Below are 12,602 nucleotides of genomic sequence, written 5' to 3' on the forward strand. Positions count from 1 at the left end.
GGCTGCTGCGTCGGCCTGCTCCTTCATCGCCTGGGTGGCCCTTCGCTCCGCCACCTCCCGCTCCTCCCGCGCCTCTCGTGCGTTCCGCTCCGTGGCCTCCGTGAGGTCGGCGTGGGGATCCACGCGGCGGGAGCCTGAAGACCCTCCAGTCGGCCCGACAACGGAGCCGGCTGGACCCCGCTCAAGGGAAAGTGGCGCCCTGTCCGGTGAGCAAAGAAAGGTTTAGAAGAGTTTTCAATCGAAAAGAAGAACAACAAAAAATATATCCAAGCATTGGACAACTTACGCCGAGATCGCCTGCGGCTGCTTCACCGCCTTGCGGAATCGGGCCGCCTTCGCGGCCGCCTCATCTTGCTTGGTCGCCGCTGTGGAAGCCTTGGACTTCTTCGGACGGCTACTAAAGAGGATCGACATGGCCCAGCACTTCTAGGCGCCACAGCCAGCAGCCGGCGCGGCGGACGAGCTCGCGCTTTGATGATCAGGCACCGGCTGGCGGCGCGGGGCGACTTCAACCTCAGCATCATCCGGCCAGTCCTCGAAGCCGGCCGTGAGCCCCGCGCCTCCGGCCCCGTTGCTTTCCCCCACAATGGCGTCTTCCATGACGGCCGCTCCCAAGTCTGGGTCGTCGGCGTCGTCCATCGTGCGGTCGGGGAGGAGCTGGCGCTCTACCCCCGCGGCCCCGGCTGTCGGCGGGAGAAGAGGGTTCTGCAAAAGGCAAACGAACTGATCAAGAGTCGGCTATCATGAGGCCACCTACAAAAGGAAGAAAACAAGAAAAAACTTATGACGGGCGGAGGGTTGGCGCGAGAGTACGGCCCCTTGCCGTACCGCCAATCCTCGGCGAGCTTGCAGTTGGAGATATAGTTCACCATGTAGGAGACCTCCGCATGAGGCATCTCCCTGGTGCTCAGCCGGCATGGGTCGAAGCGGCCGCTCATCTGACAAACCATGTGAGGCCGGTTTTGGAGGGGAAGAACCCGGCGCTCCACGAAGGCGGCCACCAAGTCGGCTCCGGTCAGGCCCTCCGACTGGATCATCACCCGAAGCCGGGAGACGGCTGCGTTCCCGGCCTGAGACAGCGACCTGGCCCGGTAGCTCCACGAAGGCGGCCTCCCAGCCGGCGGGCCGGCTACGTAATCCGGCAGGTTGACGTAGTCGCCTTGCTGGGCGACGTTCCTCACGTAGAAATAAGACTTCTGCCAAAGCTTCACCGACTGGATCAGCGGAATGGACGGGAGCGGATTGTTCTCGCTCGCCCGCCTCATGGCGATGAAGGCTCCGCAGGGGGCGGGCACGCCCGCAACAACGGTGCCGAGTTTGCTCTGGAAGAATTCCGCCCAGAGCTCGAGCGTGGGGAGGACCCCAAGGAAGCCCTCGCACAGCGCGACGAAGGCCGACAGCAGCATCACCGTGTTGGGAATGAGGTGATGTGGCTGGAGGTTGTAGAATTCGAGGAAGGCCCGGAGGAACCCATTCGCCGGAAGGCTGAAGCCGCGCAGGCAGTGCGAGCGGAAGATCACCCGCTCGCCTTCCTCTGGTGCCGGCAAAATCTCCTTCTCCGGCGCTAGACGAACCCGAACGAAGTTCTCGCCGGGCAGGCGTCGCGTCTGGCGGAGGAACGCGACGTGGTCCTCATGGACGTTGGAGCCATCCCACGAGCTTGACAGCGCCATGGGGCAGCGCGGCGAGAAGCAAGATGATGCGGCGGCGGAACGGCGTGGCAAAGAGCTGTTGTGGGGAAGAGAAGAAGAAGGAGGGCGAGAAGGGGGCGGAGTGAGGGAGAGCGCGCGAGCCTCTGCCGCTCCCCCTCCTCCTCCTACTTATAGACCGCGCGGCGGAGCCGAGGAGGCGCGGCGTGGGGGAACGTGGAGATCAACTGCGCCCACTCCCCCACGTCCCGCGATTACTGTGCCTTGATGGCAGAATAAAACCGCCGCGGGAAGGCGAGCGGTCCATGTGGGCCGCGGAAGATCCGCGCTTGGACCGAGGCCTGTGAGTGGCGGGCATGGGCCTGCGGCGGCGTCCCGTCGCGCGCGTGCGTTGGCAGGATTTCCTCGCCACGTGGCCCGCGTTCCCGCCTACGAGAAACGGAGCTCTTTGAAGTTGGCGCGCACAAGCAAAGCCGGCCCCTCAGGATAGGAAGCTGACCAAGCTTCTCGTCCCTTTATCAGCCTCGAAGCTCGCTCAGCTTTGGGGACTACTGTTGGAGTAAGTGACCACGGGTAGCCTAGCCGGCTCCCCCTGGCCTTTCTGAAAAAATTACGAGCCGATCCAGCTCTTAAGAATCCAAGACATGGGGCCGCCTTCCCCTGGCCGGCTGTCTCCCAGGCCGGCTATTGGAAGGCGGCCCGACTTCAGCCCTCATGAAGAAAGCCGCGACAGGGCTGGCTCCGAGGAGCCGGCTGCGAGAAGGCCGACTCCAAGGAGCCGGCTCCCATAAAGCGGTGAAGACCGTACCCCCGAAGTCTGCATCCACATAACGGCGATGTGACTGGGTGTGGCTACAGTGAAGCCTGCCACCCCTGAATCCCGGAGCGCGGCTGGCACAATGTGCCGTACGGGTGGCCATGACCCATTCGGCGCGGCACTGTTGCCACACTGACCCTGATGTCATCCACGACGGGCTACCAGTATGGCCCACGGGCGGTGGGCCCCTTCAGGCAGAGAGACACCTGAAGGCGGCCTGGCCTCCCCCAGTCGGCCCGAGATGGAGCCGGCTCTCTCCAGCCGGGTTGCCACCCCCTCGAAGGAGACGCCCCATTAAGGAGACAAGACGCGGTGAGGCTACAGTGGTCACCCGCCGGACGGCAGCACTGTAGCCATGCTTACCTCGGCGAAGCCCTCGTCACCAAGATTGAGCAACAGTAACCACCCACTGACAAGGCCCTAGACAGTGGGGCTTGCCTGTCGACCAGGGCGCCGGCAGCCGGCGGGACCCACCAGCCGGCGGGCCCCAGCAGCCGGCGCAGAAGCCGGAGAGCGAAGACACAGACAGCTGGGCCCCATGCCCAGCCGGATTACCATTGTACCCCCGGGGGGTAGGCCTATATAAAACCCCCCGGGACACCCATGCAAAGGGTGGATCCCTGGTAGTTTTAGACACCACGTAGGGAGGAGAAGAGAGCAAGCAGAGCCCTTCTTGCTCCTCTCGCCAAACAGCTCAAGGAGCATCGTGTAGCTACTTGTTCATCTAGTGATCATGCGGAGACCCCGCAGAGCAGTAGTAGGGGTGTTATCTCCACGGAGAGCCCTGAAGCTGGGTAAGATTCGCCGGCGTGCATGTCTTTGCCTCATCCCGTTTCCAGGCACTGGCGATGTTTTACTGGCTCCCACAATGATAAGCCACCCGTTTGATAAACTTCTATTACTCACTGATGTTTGATAAATACAAGATCTTTGACCATGAGGAAATTCCTCATATGGATATGGACTCGCTGCCCTGCTTCACCACAGTCATCAGTGTTCCTCATGATGCTGGGCTGCTCAACCTCTGCACCGACATCACTGGCAACATTGCACATCACTGGAATGAAGAACTCATTCTTCTATTGTATGCCATGTTGCACATCACTGGCAACGTTGAAGATGTGAACTCATGGGTGTTGGACTGGATGAAAGAAAACACTCACTACAAAGCACCGGCCTCTGAATTGCTTCATGCCGTCCCAGCCAGTCCTCCCACTGAAGGTGCAAGGTGCCTCTATGATGAACCTGAGCTTTCAAACCATCTGATGCAAGTGCTGATGAAGCCTTTGAAGCCAGGTCAAGCTCCTAGAACCAAATTCCTTGTTAAGGAACTGCTCTATGTGCCAAGGACAATATACATGATATTGACCAAAACCCTCAGTCCAATCAAGGGACACAACTCTAATGATGAAGAAGTTATTGGCATCATGAAGAATCTGCTTTTCAACATCATACATGGTATCCCTATCAAATACCACGATTTCTTCATGAGGACTTTGGCCAATGTCGCTCTATCACCATTTGAATTGAAGCCTTACGCTCCCTGGATCATGAGATTCCTCAGATCAAGGTCTTCAATTCATTACAAGGCTGATTTTCAAAATCACATCAGCTACTTGCCGCCTATTGAAGTTCTCAAATGGACCATTTCCTCAGCTGATGAGAAGGACAAGGCTGCTGTTATTGATGAAGGCACTCGTCCATTGGATGGACTATTTTGCAAAGCTGCATCCTACTCCACCAATGATGACTCTGCCACTCATGACACTGCTGCAAATTCTTCAAAGCAATATCCTCAAGCCACTGCTCCAAGGGTGATGACTGATCGTGAGCTTCTCCTTAGTCTTCATCAGAAGGTCGATCGCAACCACAACTGGGTCAAGCGTTAGTTTGGTGCTATTCTTCAGACATGACAGTCACTCAAAATACCGTGAAGAAGAATCACTACTATCTGCATGAAGTATTTGACCGCACCTGGGCTATTCTGTCTAACCTCTACAGTGCTGAAGATCTCAAGGAGATGGAATTTCAACAGGTCTTTGATTGGGCACAACCACCTTCGAAGAAATTCAAGAAGGTCAAAGTTCCTCAGCTGGTTTGTAGCTCATATTCTTCATCACGCGAGACTGATGAACATGAAGACTTGAACGACACTGCGGTAGCCCTACTCCAACGGACGAACCCAAAAATGCTGGCGCTCCTCCATCGACTTCATGATGTCATTTTTCAGGGGCATTAGTCCTCTTTTTTTGTCCCTTTTGGTCATTCGATGACAAAGGGGGAGAAATTTGAGTTAGTCTTCAAGCGGGTCTCTATATATGGGCATTTTTTTGCTAAGTTACAACTCTCGTTCTTCTAAAGCATTTGTTGGTTCAAGTTGTAAACTTAAGTCCGATGGTGTCTGATACTTTTGCTATGTTTTTCTGCATGCTATTTCCTTATATATGTTAATGCACGCATGCTGAATTACATCAGTAACCATATTTCTTCATGCATTTCAGATTCTTCATATCATATGTTAAATGGGTGTATGAATTACAACATATGGGGGAGATCTCCATGATTCCACTCTACAATGTGCATTTGCTCTTCAAGGCAAATTCCTCACATATGCACATCTTCAAGGGGAGTTCTTCTATATCTTGCAATCAAATTCTTCAATATCAGTATTTACACTTCATATGTTTATCCTCGTTAAAAACTTAACCTATATTGTCATCAATCACCAAAAAGGGGGAGATTGTAAGTGCATCTAGTGCCCCTTAGGTGTATTGAAGACTTATAGGCTAAGGGACTGTTGCGTTTGTGAGTGTACAAAGGTCTATAAGTCTATGAGGAGTTTGATATTTACAGAGAAAGTCGACCCCTAAAAATGAATGTCTTCAACTGAAGACTTTGGCTTTCTGAAGACTTTGAAAGTGAAGAAATTGGTGTGATCCTGAAGACTTGATATTCATGAGAGTAATATGAAGCGTGAAGACTTTTGTTTTTGTAGTTTCATTTTCTCTTTCTTGAGTCATAGGAACCACTGTACTGTTAAAGGGGTTCGAGGTAAAACTATGGAAGAGTTTCCAAGTGATGCTCATCTCAAAATCCTACACCTACCAATCCTTTCGAGTGAAGCCATTGGAAATCTCATATAGTTCAGTCAATTTCTTCAGTGACACAGACGAAGATCTTCTGTTCTCTAAAAAAAATTCTGACTGATGAGTTAGAAATTCGCTAGTGCGGATTGCATACAAGTGAGGAACATGATAGCCCTGAGGAATTTGATAGCCAAATTTCCGACCGTTGTTGTGCTACACGCCAGTTGTCCCAAAAAATCTACCCACCTAACGGTCATATCATTGAAGGGCATTTATGTCTTATCATGTTGGGCTGCTCCCTAGGCTATTTTTAGCCACCCCCTACAAGCACTAGCTGGTTGGCTTCTCCGCAAAAAAATGACACTTGTCATTGAGAGCATCCCATCCTCCGAGGACTTTGAGCGAAAATCATCAAGTGAGGAAAACCCCAGAAACCCGAACCCAAACACCTACAGACCCAAAGTGATTGAGCATCACTTAAGAGATTGTTCCTGTGTGGAACTGACGCTTGTTACCTTTGAGGATTGTGCATCCTCCAGACAGTTAGGTGTCATGGTCTAGAACATCCAAGACGAAATTGTGGATCACCAAGTGATCGAGTCTGTGAAGGTTTGGAAGTCACCTGAAGACTTACCATGAGTGATTGGGCGAGGTCTGTGTGACCTTAGCTCAAGGAGAATATAGTGAGGACTGTGTGTCCGAGACTGTGTGTCCTCAGGTTTAAATACCTAGCCGCTCCAACCACACGTACGACTGTCACAGCAGTTGGAACTGGTCTACCAAATCACTGTCTTCACCAAGCTACTACTTCTATTTCCTCAACCCTTTCATTTCCTCATTTCTGTGTAGAAATACATGATCGTTACTGTTTGAAGACTTTGACTGAAGACTTTCTCAATTTCCTCAATCCTATTTCTTCATTCAGTTCGTCTTCAGCCTGCTTTTCATGTGTTTACGCTACTTGTACTCTGTGCTTGTTTTCATTTCATCATGATGACTGTGCTACTACACTGTTACGCTTGCATCTGAGTACTTATTCTGCTGCTAAGTAGTTCATTGCTTAGGAATTTCCTCATCCTGAAATTGCTTAGTGACGAATTTGTAAAAATCGCCTATTCACCCCCCTCTAGTCGATATAACGCACTTTCAAGAAGCTTCTCTGAACACTTGCAACACTGATCTCATACATGAGAGGCCCTGGGCTGTGGGGCAGATAAACAACGCCATGTCGTCTGCATATATAGAAAGCCTCTGGTTTGCCTTGAGGCCATTCAATGAGGACAACACTACCTCGCTGAACGCCTTGCAGATAAGAGCCGAGAGAGCTTCCATAGCTATGACAAAGATTAGCGGGGAGCTTGGATCTCCTTGACGCATGCCTTTTGCATGAGCAAACCTACGACCTTGATTACCGTCAACAATGATTCTGGTAGATGCCAATTGGAGCAGAATTGCAGTCCATCTGAAGAAATTATTGTCGAAGCCCTTAGCTCTGAGGACATCAAATAGAAAAGGCCACGAGATGGTGTCAAAAGCCGCAAGATATGAAGTTTCAGAAATACTCCTGGAGCTCTCCTGGCGCGAATTTTCCTGGCTACTTGTCTCACCAAGACAAAGTTATCATGGAGATTTCTCCGTTGAATGAAAGTTGATTGGTTGGCATTGATTAGTTCTTTCAGCCTTCTTCGCACTCTGGATGCCATCATCTTAGAGAATAGCTTAGAGAAGCTATGTGGTAAACTAATAGGTCAGTAGTCTCCAATCTCTTCTGCATCACTCTTCTTTGGAATGAGGACCGTGAGAGCTCTGTTCAGCGTGGCAAAGCCCCTCCCATCGCACACATATAACTTCATGATCGCGACCATGTTATCTTCCTTTATTATCGGCCAAGCTCGCTGATAGAATGCACCCGAAAAACCTTCCGGGTGAAGCTCTTTAATGGCCTGCCACACTTCTTCCATGAGAATCTCCTCAGAGCTCATGTAGATCAGTCGGCTGAATTCCGAGGAACTCAAGATCCAACGAGATGTCTCTATCGTGTTTAGCTCACATTGTTTCTTTGTAAGCAGAATAAAAAGCCTCTTCAATAAGCAATTGGTCTGTCACCACCTCTTCTCGAATTTTGATCTTAGGGATGAAGTTTTTTGCCCTCCAGCCATTGGCGAAAGCTTGAAATAGTTTCGTGTTTGCATTCCCCTCTTTGACCCATCTCATTCTAGATCTTTGGCGCTCGATGGTGCGCTCTAGCGATACCATACCCAACAAAGCCAGCTTCAATGCCCGCCTCAACCAAAGTTCCTGATCCGTGAGGATTCTATCTTCCTGCGCCTTGTCCATCCGACAGATTACGAACGTTGCCACCACCATAAGATGTTAAATGTTGCTAGTTATCCTCTTACCCCAAGCTTGCAAGGAGGCGGCTGCATTTCTGAAGAGCGCATCGAGCTGATACGTCTCCAACGTATCTATAATTTTTGATTGCTCCATGCTATATTATCTCCTGTTTTGGACATTATTGGGCTTTATTATCCACTTATATATTATTTTTGGGACTAACCTATTAACCGGAGGCCCAGCCCAGAATTGCTGTTTTTTGCCTGTTTTAGGGTTTCGAAGAAAAGGAATATCAAACGTAGTCCAAACCGAATGAAACCTTCGGGAACGTGATTTTCTCAACAAAAAGACCCGAGAGACTTGGACCCTATGTCAAGAAAGAAAAGAGGAGGCCACGAGGAAGGGGGCGCGCCTAACCCCCCTCCCCCAGGCGCGCCCTCCACCCTCGTGGGCCCCTGTTGCTCCACCGACGTATGCCTTCCTCCTATACATACCTACGTCCCCCAAACGATCAGATACAGAGCCAAAACCCTAATTCCACCGCCGCAACTTTCTATATCCACGAGATCCCATCTTGGGGCCTGTTCCGGAGCTCCGTCGGAGGGGGCATCGATCACGGAGGGCTTCTACATCAACACCATAGCCCCTCCAATGAAGTGTGAGTAGTTTACCTCAAACCTACGGGTCCATAGTTAGTAGCTAGATGGCTTCTTCTCTCTTTTTGGATCTCAATACAATGTTCTCCCCCTCTCTTGAGGAGAACTATTCGATGTAATCTTCTTTTTGCGGTATGTTTGTTGAGACCGATGAATTGTGGGTTTATGATCAAGTCTATCTATGAATTCTTTGATGTATGATTGGTTATCTTTACAAGTCTCTTCGAATTATCAGTTTGGTTTGGCCTACTAGATTGATCTTTCTTGCAATGGGAGAAGTGCTTAGCTTTGGGTTCAATCTTGCGGTGTCCTTTCCCAGTGACAGTAGGGGCAGCAAGGCACGTATTGTATTGTTGCCATCGAGGATAACAAGATGAGGTTTTCTTCATATTGCATGAGTCTATCCCTCTACATCATGCCATCTTGCTTAAGGCGTTACTCTATTTTAAACTTAATACTCTAGATGCATGCTGGATAGCGGTCGATGAGTGGAGTAATAGTACTAGATGTAGGCAGGAGTCGGTCTACTTGTCTCGGACGCGATGCCTATATACATGATCATACCTAGATATTATCATAACTATGCTCAATTATGTCAATTTCTCAACAGTAATTTGTTCACACACCGTAGAATACTTATGCTCTCGAGAGAAGCCACTAGTGAAACCTATGGCCCCCGGGTCTATCTTCATCATATTAATCTCCTACTGCTTAGTTATTTCCGTTGCTATTTACTTTGCCTTTATTTTACTTTGCATCTTTATCACAAAAATACCAAAAATATTATCTTATCATATCTATCAGATCTCACTCTCGTAAGTGGCCTTATAGGGATTAACAACCCCTATTTGCGTTGGTTGCGAGGATTTATTTGTTTTGTGCAGGTACGAGGGACTCACGCGTAGCCTCCTACTGGATTGATACCTTGGTTCTCAAAAACTGAGGGAAATACTTATGCTACTTTGCTGCATCATCCCTTCCTCTTCGGGGAAAACCAACGCAGTGCTCAAGAGGTAGCAAGAAGGATTTCTGGCGCCGTTGCCGGGGAGGTCTACGCAAAAGTCAACATACCAAGTACCCATCACATACCCTTATCTCCTGCATTACATTATTTGCCATTTGCCTGTCGTTTTCCTCTCCCCCACTTCACCCTTGCCGTTTTATTCACCCTCTCTCTCTATCCTCCCTCTCTTTCTCTATTTGCCTCTTTTTGCCCGCTTGCTTTTTGTTTGCTTGAGTGTTAGTTCGTTTGCTTATTGTTATGGCTAGTCCCTTATCTTCTCCATTGTCTCCCAAGAATGAAATTCTAAATTTTAAGCAAAGGGAGGGAGAAAATCTAAAAGATGCTTGGTATAGAATTTGCAATGTTCAAAATAGATCTACTAGGAAGCAATCTACTTCCATTCTTCTTTGCAATTTTTATGTAGGCATTACTCCTTGGCACCGTTATTTTCTTGATACTATTACCGGAGGGAACTTTTTGGGTGGCCATACTTTTGATTCCTATAATGCTATGTTAGATTTATTTGGCTCACCCCCTCTCTTGGTTAATGGAATTGTATTAACTTTGGAGCATGTAATGCAAAGGCTTGAAATTATTGAAAATAAGGTTGCTACCGTAGAGTTAATTGAAAATTGGGATAAAAAGATCCACAGCCGAATCTCTCAATATGGATCTAAAGTAGGAGTTACTTTGAAAAATATTAAAGAAAAGGAACCCATAGTTAATGAGAAAATAAATCACGATTCCACTAGGATTGATAAACTTGAGGGTATTATTAGCAACTTGGGAACTGATTTTTCTTCCGTAAAGAATACTCCAAGTCCTCCCACTAAAATTGCCAAGCTTATGTATGTTCCTAAAAATAAGGGTGAATCCTCTAGTAAGGAAAATGCGGATCTCAAATCTATAAGTATTCATCCCAATCTTTTTGCTATCATTAAGGAACCATTTGTTACAAATGAGTTTTTCGATCTTGTGCCTAAAAGTTTGATAATTAATAAAAAGAAAGAAATTCCTAAGTATGGTAGATGCCTCATTGAATAATTGCCCACCAAAGATGGCAATACCTAGATCTATTCTTGCTTGTTATGCCTAGCTAGGGGCGTTAAACGATAGCGCTTGTTGGGAGGCAACACAATTTTATTTTTATTCCTTGCTTTGTTGCTCCTGTTTAGTAATAAATAATTTATCTAGCTTCTGTTTTGGTTGTGTTTTTTGTGTTTAGTTAGTGTTTATGCCAAGTAGAACCGTTGGGAAGACTTGGGGAAGGTCTTGTTGAACTTCCTATAAAAAACAGAAACTTTAGCGCTCACGAGAACTGCTGTCATTTTTATTTGGAAAGTGATATTTAGTTAATTATTTTTGCAGATGATTAATAGATAAATTCCTCACGTCCAGAAATTTATTTTAGAATTGTTGGGGTTCCGGATCTTGCGCTAGCTACAGATTACTACAGACTGTTCTGTTTTTGACAGATTCTGTTTTTCGTGTGTTGTTTGCTTATTTTGATGAATCTATGGCTAGTAAAATAGTTTATAAACCATAGAGAAGTTGGAATACAGTAGGTATAAAACCAATATAAATAAAGAATGAGTTCATTACAGTACCTTGAAGTGGTCTTTTATTTTCTTTCGCTAACGGAGCTCATGAGATTTTCTACTTTAAGTTTTGTGTTGTGAAGTTTCCAAGTTTTGGGTAAAGATTTGATGGATTATGGAACAAGGAGTGTAAAGAGCCTAAACTTGGGGATGCCCATGGCACCCCCAAGATAATATAAGGACACCTAAAAGCCAAAGCTTGGGGATGCCCCGGAAGGCATCCCCTCTTTCGTATACTTCTATCGGTAACTTTACTTGGAGCTATATTTTTATTCGCCACATGATATGTGTTTTGCTTGGAGCGTCTTGTATTATTTGAGTCTTTGCTTTTTAGTTTACCAAAATCATCCTTGCTGTACACACCTTTTGAGAGAGCCATACATGATTTGGAATTTGTTAGAATACTCTATGTGCTTCGCTTATATCTTTTGAGTTATATAATTTTGCTCTAGTACTTCACTTATATCTTTTAGAGCACGGTGGTGGATTTGTTTTATAGAAACTATTGATCTCTAATGCTTCACTTAGATTATTTTGAGAGTCTTAATAGCATGGTAATTTGCTTAAAATCCTAATATGCTAGGTATTCAAGATTAGTAAAATTTTCTTATGAGTGATTTGAATACTAAGAGAAGTTTGATGCTTGATGATTGTTTTGAGATATGGAGGTAATAATATCAAAGTCATGCTAGTTGAGTACTTTGAAATTGAGAAATACTTGTGTTGAAGTTTGCAAGTCCCGTAGAATGCACGTATGGTAAATGTTATGCAACAAATTTGAAACATGAGGTGTTATTTGATTGTCTTCCTTATGAGTGGCGGTCGGGGACGAGCGATGGTCTTTTCCTACCAATCTATCCCCCTAGGAGCATGAGCATAGTACCGAGGTTTTTGATGACTTGTAGATTTTGCAATAAGTATGTGAGTTCTTTATGACTAATGTTGAGTCCATGGATTATACGCACTCTCACACTTCCATCCTTGCTAGCCTCTTCGGTACCGTGCATTGCCCTTTCTCACATTGAGAGTTGCCGCAAACTTCGTCGGTGCATCCAAACCCCGTGATATGATGCGCTCTTTCACACATAAACCTCCTTATATCTTCCTAAAAACAGCCACCATACCTACCTATTATGGCATTTCCATAGCCATTTCGAGATATATTGCCATGCAAATTTCCATCATTCCGTTCATCATGACACATTCATTATTGTCATATTGCTTAGCATGATCATGTAGTTGACATAGTACTTGTGGCAAAGCCACCGTTCATCATTCTTTCATACATGTCACTCATGGTCCATTGCATATCCCGGTACACCGCCAGAGGCATTCATATAGAGTCATGTTTTGTTCTAAGTATCGAGTTGTAATCATTGAGTTGTAAATAAATAGAAGTGTGATGATCATCATTTTCTAGAGCATTGTCCCAAGTGAGGAATAAAAAAAGAGAAAGGCC

This window comes from Triticum dicoccoides, chromosome 7A (assembly GCF_002162155.2).
Source record: "Triticum dicoccoides isolate Atlit2015 ecotype Zavitan chromosome 7A, WEW_v2.0, whole genome shotgun sequence".
NCBI classification, from domain to species: Eukaryota; Viridiplantae; Streptophyta; class Magnoliopsida; order Poales; family Poaceae; genus Triticum; species Triticum dicoccoides.